Genomic DNA, 14,351 nt, shown 5'->3' on the forward strand with positions numbered 1-14,351 from the left:
AGTTCCATCGCCTGAGACTACAAATATGGTTCATCCTCATCCTTCATTTCCCTTCCTTAAACGTGCTTATGTCTGTACAGTAAACCCTGACACAAACTTTCTAGCCTTTTGGTGGCTTTGCTTTTTTTTTAAACTCTTTACTGTTGTACCACGGAAAGGCCCACATACACTTGTGGTGTGGAGCGCCCTGGTGGCCAGCCCTTTCTGTCTCTTCCCTTCTATTTTTCTCTTCTCCCCAAATGCAGCTTACTTTGAAACATCCAAGTTGTTGTGTAACTTAACTAGAAATAATTCAGGACATTTCTTTACATCATTCTGTTCCACTTTTCAACCCTGACACTCTCCATAAATCTGGCTAAAAATCAAGGAACAGCCATGCTGCAGTCTAAGTGGAAATATATCTGGAAATTTCCTCTTCTGAATTATTTAGTCCATTCCTCTGGAATGCAGTCTCACTCAAATTGTCAGGCCATGGACAGAAAGTAGACAAATCCTTAGCTAGACAGAATACTTTCCCAGCAGCCTCCTTGTTCCCATCTAGAACCCAAGCAACATGCTTACTGCGTGCATCTGTATTCTGATCCATGCTCCCACTGGAATGGCCCCAAAAGCCTGATTACAATATTCTAGGGCCCCTATAGTTTACCGTTCCAATCCTGCCACAGACTAATTCAACACCCTAAAAAATTATACAGACAGGTTTATCCCAGCAACACCACCACTATTCAGTATAATTATTTTATTGATTGTTTTTCTCACTACTGTGACCAAAAACATCCAAACCACTGTGACAGAAACATGTGAAGAACAGAAGGTCTTATTTTTGGCTCAGGGTTTCAGATCCTTCAGTCTAGCATGATGAGGAAGGCATGGTGACCAAGTCAGTTCCATCAGTGGTAGGGGGAGCAAGAGGCACCAGCTCTTGTTAGTTTTCTCGAAGGTCAGAGCTCTGGACCAAATCGTTCTGCTAGCTGGGCCACCATCCCCAGGTTCCAAAAAAACCTCCCCAAATAGCACCAAGATGTAAAATGGCATTGCTTAAACACATGAGTCTTCGGAGGACATATCCCTCTGCTCCATGACCACCTTCCCAGTAGCCCCGTGGCTTCCATGAAGAACCTCTGAGTTCTCCACAGTCCTGACCTGCACTGGTGAATTCCAAGAGTAATCTGTAGATTGTTGTAGTAGCTTGCCAATTGCTTATATGTGAAGTTAGTGATTTAGTTTCTGTGACACCAGTGGTTACAGCCACAACCCAGGTATGTGTGGTCAGTGTGGTTGGTCAAAAGTCAGGAGAACACACCTTATTATACGTGAGGTGTAAAACTATTGGAACTCACTAAGGTGGAAAAGCCAGTGGTTTCAGCTGGACAGGTTCTTTACAGTCGTGTGCTGGATCATCAGCCCTTACTAGCTCCCTAGCTTCTCTCTGAAGATCATGGTGGGGAAAGGAGTTTATGGGTTAGGCAACTGTTTGCACTGTTCTGAGCATGACCTGCATTCCTAGGAATCCGGTCATGATGAAAGAGGTTTTACCTTTCTTGATTAGCATAGCTTGCTCATTGCCAGCCTACATGGGAGTCAACATCCCTCTAGACGGCACTGAGCTGGACCTTGATGCATATTCAGAATGGCAACAGTCTGAGAAAAAAAAATGGAGACTTGGAATTTAATGCTGTCTTTGTTTCAAAGATCATACAGCAGTCCTGAGAACATGGTACATAGTAGTACACCCTAGAGGACAGGACATCCTCTAAATTGGGGTGGAGATGGTGTTGTATCCAGGTGTCCTTCAGCAATGAACACAGGGTGCAGAGACCCAGATCCACCTGCTCTTCTCACCTGCTAAAGAAGGAGTGATGCTATCAATTGCTATTCACCTGATTCTGCATGTCAGGAGTAATGCCTGTGTACTTAGCTTCAAGTAAAGATGTAAGTCTATACGTGTCTGTGCTTGTTTGTGTGCATATATGCACACATGGGCCCATATACTCACATGAGTATCTATGTGCAGACAGTGGGCTGAGAGGAGAGCCACGCTGGGTAGACAGTGGGAGGCTAATATGAATTCCACTCAGAACAGTGAGCAGCCCTAACTCAAGCCTTCTGCTTTCGGACGTGAAGAACGGAGAAGGAAGGCGTTATGCGGTTGTGCACATTTCCAATAGACCCCGGCAGGCCTTGTCAGGCACAGACTGGGGATGACAGCCTGGAACATGCAAATTACTGTCGAGGTGACTTTGTGCCAAACACGCTGTTTCGCAGCTCCCCATGAATCTGCCAAACCTTTCCTTGCAGACAGGAAACAATGGCAAGGAATCAGAAGGTTCTTTCTCTCTCAATATGCATGGCAAGCGTATACTGTAGGGTTTATCTCCATGATCATACTCACAAGCTCCTTGCTGTGGGCAGTGTGATCTGGGTGCATTGTGTGTGCATTATGGCTGTATGGTGGGAGGAAGGTTAAGAGAGAGCTAAGCTGTCTCCTGTAGGAGGAGAGCTGGATCTTAGGAGATAAGCTGGAGTGGACAGAGAGTCCAGCCTGACAGAAATTGACTGTAGAGTCTTCATAGCCCCTTCTCTGGTCTACGATGCTGGGCCTCTGGAGAGGCTTTGCTGGGGACCTACTGTCTGTAGGCATTTAGGGAGACAAACCAAACCTATTTGTTAGAAAGGCGCTAGCTGCTGGTTGTGAAACCTACAGACTAGCTGCTGTGATAACAATGTCAGCATGAAAACCTATTTCTATGGCAACCGATAGGTTTTTCTTTTAAATTAAATGAGATAAAAAGCAAAGTGTCCTGTGCCTTGTAATGAAGCAGGTAGCGGTGTCAGAGGGAAACAGCAGTGTTTGGCTCCACGAAGTATTCGCAAAGCATGCGTTTCTCCACTTTTATCCTGGTGTCCTTTCTCATGTGCTCATACATCATCCAGACTTCTCGTGGGCCACTGATGCCAGTGGCAGAAACACAGAGATAAGATAAACTACTGCTCTCCATCAATCAACATCGACGTCGGAAAGCAGCAACGCCCACCCAGTGCTAGCAACGCCCACCCAGTGCTAGCAACGCCCACCCAGTGCCGAGGCTCCTCCCTCCTGCTGCCCCCACCCCAATCAGCAGAACAACCTTGAAGCAGTAAGGGTGATGTTACAAAAGGGTTGCTTGGCCAGAGTCTAGTCCACAGACATTTGATTATATAAGGGTGGCTTGCTGTTTCCTGTGCAACTGAAGTCCCCTTGTGAACTAAGCCGGACATAGGGACCCACCTCTTCCCCTATGAAACGGCTTACATCTACATCTTCCCATTCCAGGATATGCGCGTAAAGGCTGAGAACTATCCTCGCTTTGTTAGGTGGAGGGGTATGCTGACCTGCTTGTATTGTGTGCTGTGGAAGAGCCTCAGATTCTGATAAGCAGAGCAGCGCCACAGTTATGTAAATTGACTGTCGCAGTCTGGTTTCCCCACAGAATATGTATTTTGCCAAGCTAATTGTAAGTTGATCAAAATGTTATTGTGCCCAAATGAGCTTGAATGAAATCTTGGGATTTCTCTCAAATGGTTGAAAACAAAAGAAAAACAAAGCTAAAACCAACCCCCCCCCAAAACTCTGTGTGTGTGTGTCTTTGTATATGTGTCTCTGTGTCTCAGTGTGTATGTGTATGTGTCTGTCTTTGTATGTCTGTGTGCATGTGTATGTCTTTGTCTATCTTTGTGTCTCTCTGTGTGTCAGTGTGTCTGTCTTTGTGTATGTGTCTGTCTGTATGTGTGTGTGTCTGTCTTTGTGTGTATATCTGTCTATGTGTCTCTGTGTGTCTGTGTGTTACATGTATGTTCATGTGCGGGTAGAAGTCAGAGGAAAACCTTAGTCTTCCTTTTGTTTGAGACAGGGCCTCTCGTTGGCCTGGAACTTTGCCAAGTAGGCCATGTTAGCTAGCCTGTGAACTTCCAAGAACCAGCCTGCCTGTCTGCACCTCTTGTCATCCCTGGAGTCACAGACATGAGTCATTGTGCCTAGGTTTTCAAGTGGGTTTTGTAGATGTGAACTCAGGTCTTTCCCAGCTGATCCGTCTCAGCCCACAAAACAGTTTTTTTATTTTATTTTGTTTATTTATTTGATAAAAAACCTTGACTAAGTCCAATATATTTTTTTTTCTTTCCCTTTGCTTTCTGAATGTTTCCTGAGACCTTGCCAGGACCTGGCTTCCTCAGCTGGGTTCTCTCCCATGCTGTTCCAGCCCAAGCTCTCCACCTTCTGCAGACCTCAATCCTTCTCTGGTCTGGAGGGCTGCTGCCTGTGTGGCCCTAGTATCTGGGTGGGAAATGCTATGTCTCCCCTCTCAGGTAACCCAAGGAGAGGCTTGAACGCAGCAGCTTGTGTCCCATTTGTGATAAATGAAAAGGCTTTGGTGGCTCTCACGAATGGAGCACAATGAACATCTAATCTACATTTGGTTTTTAAATTTGATGTTTATTTTCTACACTTGCATGAGGAAGAGGGAGCTCTCTTTTTTTTATTAATTAAATTTGCTCCTTAGTAATCTCACACATGAACACAATACATTCAATCGCTCTTGCCTTCTGCCTTTCCTTATTGTGTTCTCTGAAGATGTGACTGATGTCTTACTGACTCCTGTGTACTCTCTGCCTGCCTTGCAGAATAGGTTACCCTGTCAGAGCATCCAGCTCTTGAGGGAAGGGACAAGCTCTCAGCAGGAACTTCCAGATGGAGCTGAGAATGTGGGTGGCCCCTAAAATACAAACCCATTCCAGAAAGCCTGTCCCTGGGTCCTTGAGCCAAGATGCAGTCATGTCCTCTGAGGACATCCGGGCTCAGCTACCCCAAATTTTACTTTTTACATTAAATGGTTTTATTGTGCACTTTAGAAGCTGACTTTATTATAAAAAGTACCTCATTTGAAGTCATAATAGTTTATTTATGGGTTATTTGTCTGCCTACCTGCCTGTCCACCCTAGACTGGATGCTGCTGGGTAATAAGGCTCTTCCCCTTTGGCCACGAATGCTCCTGTCTACCTTTGAGCAAAGTGAGGGTCATAGGGAGAAACTCAGAAGTGAGCTGCACAGACAAGGCTTTGAACCACCCAATACCTGAAAACAGCACTCATGGGATTGAAAATTACTGCTCTCAGCTCTGTGGGGAAACATAACGGAGATAAATTGATGCAAATGGCTCTCTACCATTCTAGGATGCTCCCTGGCTGGCTCTGCACATGACAGGTATGAAGCTATCAACAGAGGATTACACTGTGCCCAGCACATCCTATTTAATGTTCAATAGAGTTCAGAAATCTAATAGCACAGGGGAAAATTCGATGCTTTAGAATTCCCAGACCTGCTTCCAGCTCCAATTCCTAGACACACCAGTTTGGGTAATTTTGACTTCATGCCTAACTCAGGGGCTGTCCTGGGGTTAAATGAGGTCCATAACCAGCAGCTCCACTACAGTAGCTAAGACAGGAGAACCCTCCAGAAAGGGGTAGCACTTCGAGATGGCGGTTTTGATGTCTTACACAGCCCACATTTTAAAGACAACTTCTGAAAGGATCTCTGTTCCACACTAAGAATCCTAAAGACAGGGAAGTTCTCCCGTGGCCAGGGAGCCAAACATATCATGTAGGGGCTTCTGTGTCCTGTGAATCCTGAACTCTCTCCAGTGGGATGCTGTCTTTCTCTTGACATTTGAGATGTTCAGTGCCCATGGTTTTTGTAGTCTGCACACTGAGGAGCAAAGTTATCTTCGTCTACATTTAAGCTCCCCAGGTCAAAAATCAATGCCTCCCTGACTTTGGGTGCCAACAAGGGCTGCTTTTAATAGCTAAGATGGTACTGAGCTAATAAATCATAGTTTAGGTTTTATTTAAGCAAACTAGCTGATCCCACAGAGGGGTGCACAAGTTTCGAACCTTGGGGCTGAAGAACAGACGAGTTGAAAAGACTTCTTCCTTTGAGTCCAGTGATACTCTGGTCCTCCCAGGGCAAACCTTTAGCAGGGACAGGATTGCAGCCTCACAGAAAATGTTCCTGAGTCTCCACCAGGAGCTCATCACCGGAAGTTACCGGTGGCACTTGGAATGGTGCTAATCCTTCTTTCCCACCAGGCCCTGATCTTGGCTGCCTCTGGCTCTCGCTAACTCTGCACCTGCAGCCTACCTTACCAGGCCTTATTTTTCCTTGTTTTCCATGCTTTGCGTTTCTATGCTCTCCTGTGCCTTCTCTCTTGTGGTTCTTTCTGTGACTGCTGAACCCAGAAGAAAATGGGTTGGAGGCCACTCCAGATGCCTGCTACCTTTTCACCCAAGTCCATCAGAGGCCAGCCTTCTTCCCTGCTCAGTAATTAGCCCCAGCTACCTACCTCATCTGCTTTCCAATGCAATACAGAGATGCTGAGCTCAAGAGATAGCCTCGAGTTCCAACACAATGGCAGCTTTCCAATGGTCTAGATCTGTGGGTCACAACCCCTTTGAGGCTAAAACGGACCTTTCACAGGGGTCACCTAAGGCCATCCAAAACATGAATATTTACAATTTATAACAGTAGCAAAATTACAGTTATGAGGTAGCAATGAAAAGAATTTATGTTTGGGGCCACCACAACAAGACTTGTATTACACAACAAGCTTGTATTAAAGCATCACAACATCAGGAAGGTTCAGAACCACTGGCTTAGATTCAGCCTATTGCACCTGACATTACTGACTCCCTTTAAAAGAGCCTCTGTATTTCCTTCTTTATGTGTCTTCCCTTTAACGATGATTGTTCCTTCTTCCCTGCATGTTGGTCCTGAGCTTGCGCCATTTGCATTCTCCCACCTCCTGGAGGACGCTGTACCATGGTGTCTCTGCTCTCCTCACCCTAGCTTCAGACCACTCTTCCCGGCCAGGCGGACCCACCTCCTCTCTCTGTGAGATTAATGTGCTCTGCACTTATAAATCCTTTTTTCTCAGCTTTTGCCCCTGAAATCTGCAGGACACTGGTGGTTGTTGGTTCCTGATAATGAATTCTCAAACTGCCCTTCACCATTTCTTTCTGAAGCAGTATGTCTTGAACTTGTTTACTCCTCAGTGGCTGGTGTTTTGTTTTCTCCTTCTTTACCAGTTTTTAGAGACCTTTTAGGGTCTGCTATTCACAAAAGCCACGTTCCCTCTCATTGGTTCACGGCTCTGGTGAAAACGTCACTTTTTAAGCTATGGTGCTCTAGGTACCGTGTTTAATTACTACATTTAGAAGTTCTTCCTTATAGGATCTTCTAAGAGTAGTTATTATCAGCTCTGTCTGAGTGATGAGTGCTCCCTTCCGTTTACTTCATGAAGGTTCTTACCATAGCATGCTCATCCCTAAACCTTGACCACCCTGCCTTGCATTTTCTAAAGTCTCGCATTTCCTCTGCAACCCTCCCTCTTTCCCACTCCCTCCTGCATCACTCCCTCCATCCCTCCACCATAACCTCCCCTCCCCTCCATTTTTCATTCCCTTCATCCCCCTTCCCTCCTTCATACCAGAAACCCAGTTTTATGTCTGGACTCTTTGAGGACTCAGGAGACTAGAAGACAAAGTGGCAGAAAGATGATGTAGGCATCCAGGGTGTGAGGAGATGTCTTCATGCTGTTAGATCTGTGTTCCAAATATATCAGCAGCAGCATGGTCTGTGGAACACTTTCTAAGATGATTTTTAATTTTATCAAAATTGATGGCAGACTGAGCTTTCTTGGATGGGAGGCTAACAGAGCCTCCAAGACATGTTTACAAGGTCAGTATTGGCTTCCAAATTCTCCAATTTTCTGTATAGATGGAAAGTTAAAATATAAATTCATTTTTCTCCCTGACCTTAGCAACGACTGTGTTTGCCAACAATGAGGCAAGTCCTTAGCACATCTGAAGGCAGCAGCAGTGCTGAGACAATGACAAGAGTTCTGGGAGACCCAGCCTGTCCTACCAATTGGCCCTCCGGGCTGCCTCCCAACGCAGCCATGTGCTAGAACCTTTGCTCCCCTTCTGTCCTCACTGGTCTTAATCTCAGATGTCCTATCCTACTGGCAAGAAGGAGCATGAGATGGCAAGTCAGACAGGAAAGTGTGGTGAGCGGAGAGGCCCATTCTTGTCGGATCTTGGGATGTGACTCTTAGCACTTGTTGATAGGCAAGTAGTGAGTGGCAGGAAGACAGGAAGAGGAAATGGAGAGTAAATAAGAGAACGACCAACTGCATGTTAGCAGTAAGTATGATTGCCTTCCCTGTAGCTCTCACATCTCGAAAAGGCTCTGATCCCTAAAACTCCCTAACTTGCAACTTGACTAACAAAATCTTCACTAAGAGATTACATATTACATTATTCACTTTCTTGATAATTGAGTGATAATCTTACAGGCGAAGTCTAATTTTTTTTAAAAAAATCCTGTATGATATTGATTGTTGATGTACCAATTTGAGTTGATCTGAATGGTTAAAATCAGAGTTCCAAACTAAGAACAGATCAAGGATGGTAGTAATAGCCACATGGGGTGTCCAGATAATTGAGGCTTGGCTTGTAATTCTGTTAAAAATGGCCAGATAGTCATAGTCTAATGGTGCATACTTGCCCAGGGTCCTGTGTTTGTCTTTCCCAGCCCACTGTGGAGACTTAAGGATAAACAATACCAGCAGAGAGGACATCCTGTTTCTCTCTTCCATCAGCAGACTGAGAGGAAATAAATGAAGATGTGAATCCAGTCACTTCTATGGGTGGTAGACTCAGAGTTGAAATAAGTCTTACCCACTCAGGCTAATGGAACTTGGGCAGCTAATTCTCTTTCCTCTGTGAGGCTCTCAGAGATTGAACAGACTCCCACTGGACCCAGTAGCAGTATCTTCTCAGCCATTCAGGCCTTAATAAGAAGACATAAGCATTCAGGAACACCAGGGCAGTGATGAGGTCACATAGCGCTATGTTCAGGGTACCACAGGCAAAGGTCACCTTCTAGAGACTCACATACTACAGTTCCTTATTAAAGGCTTTAGGGTGGTACCATAGTCTCCTTTCTATTGATGTAATAAAGACCACAACTAGAAGCAACTCAGGGAAGAAAGGGTTTATTTGGTTTACAGGTTGTAGACCATTATGAAGGAAAGTCGGGACAGGAATCAGAAGGCAGGAACTAAAGCAGAGATCATGGAAGAGTGCTGCTTACAGGCTTGTTCCTCATGGCTTGCTCAGCCTGCTTTTCTTATACAACTCAAGACCACCAGTCTAGAGATATCACCACCCACAGTATACGGGGCTCTTTCCCTTCAATCATTAATCAAAAGTTGCTCCACAGAACGATTTTATAGGGGCATTTTCTCAATTGAGGTTCCTCCTCCAACATGACCCTAGCTTGACAAGTTGGTAAAAGTAGAAACAAGAAGCTAACCAGTATGTATAGGATAGAAACATAGGGCTCAGTTGATAGTGTTTGCCTTGCAAGTGTGGGGATCTGAGTTTAGGTCCCCAGACTCCACTGAGTGCACATACCCAGAACTCCAGAGATAGGCAGATCCCTGGAAGCTTATGGGCCAGCTAGCCTGCCTGGCAAGGTTCTAGGCCAGGGTGGGACTCTGTCTCAAACAAAATATGAAAGGCACCCGAGGACTGACCCTTGAGATCTTCCTTTGACCTCCACGAGAGTATCATGCAAACTTGCACCCACGTGTGTACTCATGAGCATGGACCCCACAATCACACCAGCACACATATGTGGCTTTGGCTTGTGTTTTAGGGAAAGTAGCTTAGCATCATCTACTCCAGTGTTTTCAGCCTTACCTTCACCTAGAACCCTCTCCTATGTGACATCTATTGGCACTTAGTGTTCTACAAATTCTAGAAAAAGAAACAGCAAGTTAGAGACCATTGGGATCTCTCAACACTGAATACCACCCCTAACTTCCACGTCTCTAATATCTAGAGAGACACCTGCTATCCCCCAGGATCTCCCCCCTATGCTACTACCTATCAACACTAGCTGTCACTTCACCCACCTCAGAAGTCCAGATAATATGCTCAGGTGCAGGTGAGATGGCACAGGAGATCCCTGGAGGGCAGGGCATGATTGCTGTCCTCCCCAGTCAGAGGCCACTGCTCCCTGTCTCTAGCAACTTCTTTGACTAACTCTCAAAGCCATGGGCTCAGCTGGAGTTAGAATCAAGGAAAATGAAAGGCAACGTGTATTAAAATTCAAATCCTGGTAACCGGGAGACACGGCACCAGATGGACCCGTGTCTCGGAGTGACAGTGAGCTGCTGTCTAGTGCAGGCACTCCCAGGTGGACGGACTGTGTGCCATGGGCCCCAGCTGTCCTCGTCTGGGACACAGACACCCTGCCTTCCTGTGCCTTTGGCTGCCGTTTCAGCCATCACACGCAGGTTGACAGATTGTCGGCACTCTGACACCCTCTGAGAGCCTTGCTGCTCTGGGCCTGCAGGTGGGGAGGTATAAACCCCCTTAGAGACACTTCACAGGTCAGATGCTGGAGTTTCAATGTCAGACTATGTGACCAGCCTGACAAAGAGCTTGCTTAGGTTCTGCTGAACCAATCTCTCTCTCTCTCTCTCTCTCTCTCTCTCTCTCTCTCTCTCTCTCTCTCTCTCTCTCTCCTCTCTCTCTCTCTCTCTCTCTCTCTCTCTCTCTCTCTCTCTCTGTGTGTGTGTGTCTGAGAGAGAGAGAGAGAGAGAGAGAGAGAGAGAGAGAGAGAGAGAGAGTGTGTGTTCTATTTGGCTATGCATCTATATGTGTGCACATGTTTGTGGAGGAGGCTAGATTAACCTTGGCTATTTGTTCAGGAGCCATCTACCTTACCGTTTGAAACAGGAAATCTCACTGGCTTGGGACTCACTGGCTATGGTCGGGAAGCCCAGGAATCTGCCTGTTTCTACCTCCTGAAAACCAGGGTTACAAGTGCACACTACCACACCCAGTTTTTCTTCACATAGTTCCTGGGGATTAAACTCCGTTCTTTGTGTTTATATGGGAAGCACTTCACTAGCTTCATGATCTCCCTAACACACCGCCCCCCACATGAGGTGATACTATCCACTCTCCCACAATGGCAAGTCATGCTTGGGACAATGGAGGTGGCTTCTGATAGAGCTAGCACCTCACCCCGCCCCACATGACACAACCTTCCTCCACTGCTCTTCGTGTCTCAGAGCTAATTACCCCGAAACACATCTCCAGGGCCCGGGCTAAGCCTGTGCTGTGTGAGGTGGTGACTCAGTGCATCCTTCTGTTGCTCGCTGTGGCCTCTCTCTGAATGCATCCCAGCCCCTCCAGGCTTTCTCAGATGCAGACTGGAGAGCATCAGGCTGAAAGGCCGCCTGATTGTGGCATTCATCATCGCTGCAAATTAGCTCTGCATTAGGAGGATTTGGTCATGGAATGCTGGTCTCCAAAATGCCTCTGTCTGAGCAGGTTGCAAGGCACGGGGCCTTTTCAAGCCTGCCAGCCGCTGGAGCTCAGCTGCAGCTCTGGGTGGCTTTGAATGCTAATCACTGCGGCAGCCCAGTTGTCACTGAGCCTTAGTCCTGAAAAATGCCATCGGAAGCCATCATGAGGCCAGGAGATGATTTCAGATGAGAAGCGGCACACGCTCTGAAAGTCCTTTCCTTTTCGTCACACAGCACACTGACAAAGTGACTTATATTCAGAGCTGGTGGAGGACGCTCAAGGTCACATCAGACACTAGAGCTTTTGTTGTAGAGATAGCAAGGGAAAGGCATTCCTCAGTGATCACATGTGGAGCTGCTCCCAGATTAAATGGGGACATCGGCTCACTGAAGAGCAGGGAACGTTGCAGCAAGAGAATTAGGAGCAAGCACAAAGCAAGGAGAAGAATCCTCACTGTGAAGTCGCACTGCTAACTCCAGAATCTTTTTTTTTTTTTTCACTTTGAATCCCTAAAGTATCTTGTCAGCAAGCTGGATTTCCTGTGTCCAAGGGACACAACCTGTGTTATTTCTTGTGTGTCTCCAGGTGGCTAGGAAGTAGAAATAGATGCTAGGCAGAGGATGGTCTGCTCTATCCAGCCCAGTCCTAGTGTCCCGGGTCTGCCCTGTGGCAGTGTTTTTGTCTCTTGCAGAGGACAGGTTTTCTTATGGTATCACCGGCCACATATATCTCTTTACTGCATCCTTCAAAGGCAGAGAGCACAATATTCCTAAACCAAATCTCATGACATAAAGAGTATTGGGAAAGCACAGCCCCAATTTGATTGCCTATAGCAGACTCTGGAGTCTGTGTGACCCACACAGTGACATGGCGGCCAGTCTCAGGTGTAGCCAGGCCCTGAGACCATGGTTCTGGAGCATTGCCGTTAAGATCTGAAGACTGATGTGCTTACCAATATCCCAGGCATCAGAATGTGCAGGGACAGTGCATGTCACCTTGGTTCCTCACTTTCCAAACGGAGAGGACACAACCCATCCAGATGTCACATTTTGAAGTGATTATTGTCTAAAAGCTTTGCAGTGCCACCCTCTGCCTATCTGAGCTCTCGCAAATCATTAATAGCTCTAAGTGTGTTTTTAAAGTAAGTAATTTACATATTTACCCAAATTTCACATTAAATTCTATACATTTATAATAGATAGCACAATTATTTTAAAAATCAGCTTGAAATCACCAGATTATGTAAGCTCATCTGGCTGTGTGTGTGTGTGTGTGTGTGTGTGTGTGTCTGTGTGTCCATGCATATCTGTGTGTATTTTTTTGTTTTGATTTCTTTGCTAGTACAAAATGAAGATTCCTTCCCTTATTTCCTGTATCATTTCCTATCCTTTTCCTTTTGAAGATGTGCTACCCCCTTCCTAACTGTGACTAGCATCCTGCCCATGGAGAGCCTTTTTATCCCACCAGGGTGTCCTGGTGAGGCGGGTTCAGAAACAACAGGACGAAAGCTGTGAAGACAGGATTGTGTTAATGACACATCTTTTATCTACAGTGCCCCTCAGGCCTCCATCACAGACAGGGAAGAGCTGCTTCTAGACAGCCAGCTACTTCCATTTCATATGTTTCCAAGACTTCCCTGGCCCCGTGTGGTCACTGGGACTGTAGTTTTATTTATGCGTAATGATTTCCCCCGCAAAGCAAGCAACTTCTGTGCGAATACACATCCATGGAGTCACTCATATTCTGGTTCTCACAAGTGAGCCGGAAACTAGGCATTGGGTTGTACTATCCGATACCTTGGAAGACTTCTTCCAGGCTCTGTGCTTATAAGCACGCACGCCCGCACGCACGCGAGCGCGTGCACAGGCATACACATGGTGTATAGATGGTGTATAGACATATATGCATATGCACTCACACTGTACATATACACACACACTGTACACAAGACACCCACACGCCAGACATGAAGGCGAGTAGTCCTTATGATCAGTCATTTTCTATCCAATCAACTTTCTGGTTTTTCCAAGGGAGGCTTACTGGAATAATTATCTAATGAAGGCTATCATTCATTGCAATATTCTGCTGGTTTGCACAACAAAAGAAATGAGGCATGGGTTGAAGTTAGAAATGTGATCTTAAACCCGCCAGAGCAGCAAGATGCTGCTCGGCCTGAGGAAGCCCTTAACAAGTAACTTTGTGAAGTGCAGTGGAAACTTCCTAGCCGCTCTGGCCCTGGAGAAAGTTTCTCCACTAAAAGGTAAGCATATGCACACAGGCCATTTCCAACTTCTGAGCAGGTGGCATTCTAAAAGTTGGTTGGAAAGTCAGGTGTTTGAGGATCAAAATGAGTTTCCCTTCAGCGGCGGAACATAAGCTGTCTTCAGCCTCCCACGCCAGCCTGTGAAGTTATTTCCCACGTTTCCCAGGATCACACTATTAAAGGAGGGGTCAAGGTCTGAGCTTGCATTTTCTCAGCTTCCTACTCACTGTATAAACAGAGCAGCTTATGCAGGAACAATGGATCTGTGGTAAATAAGTCAGTGTCTCAGAAGGATGAAGGGGCGGGAGCCTTCTTCCTGGTCACACAGATTGGCAAGTTTGCCTTGGCTATCAGATGAAAAAGGGAAATGTGATGCCTACGATTACGGCTTGTCTGCAGCTTGCCTTCCCTTGAGAGGGTCCCCCCCACCCCCGCCATGGGAGTGGGAGGGGCTGACCCTCTATATAGGATTCTGGCTGCTTGACACAGTTCGGAGAGGAGAATGAGAATGTTTCAGCCTTCTAGCCGGGGTCCTTGCTATCTCTATTCTCAGAGTCTCTCTAGTAGCAAGTGTGGCCAGGTCCTGCTGGCCAATGCCCTACTCAGGTGCATCAACCTAACCCAGTGCTGTTCCACTCACCCTTTCATGTTTCCTCCACCGACACTCCATGTC

At 46.3% G+C, this 14,351-nt stretch overlaps 1 protein-coding gene across 10 annotated transcripts in view; it reads left to right on the forward strand.

Moving 5' to 3' along the window:
• The window catches only part of Myt1l (myelin transcription factor 1 like), a 291,243-nt gene that overhangs the window by 11,169 nt on the left and 265,723 nt on the right, over positions 1-14,351 (forward strand). The window lies entirely within an intron of this gene.

This window comes from Rattus rattus, chromosome 7 (genome assembly GCF_011064425.1).
Source record: "Rattus rattus isolate New Zealand chromosome 7, Rrattus_CSIRO_v1, whole genome shotgun sequence".
In the NCBI taxonomy this organism is placed as follows: domain Eukaryota; kingdom Metazoa; phylum Chordata; class Mammalia; order Rodentia; family Muridae; genus Rattus; species Rattus rattus.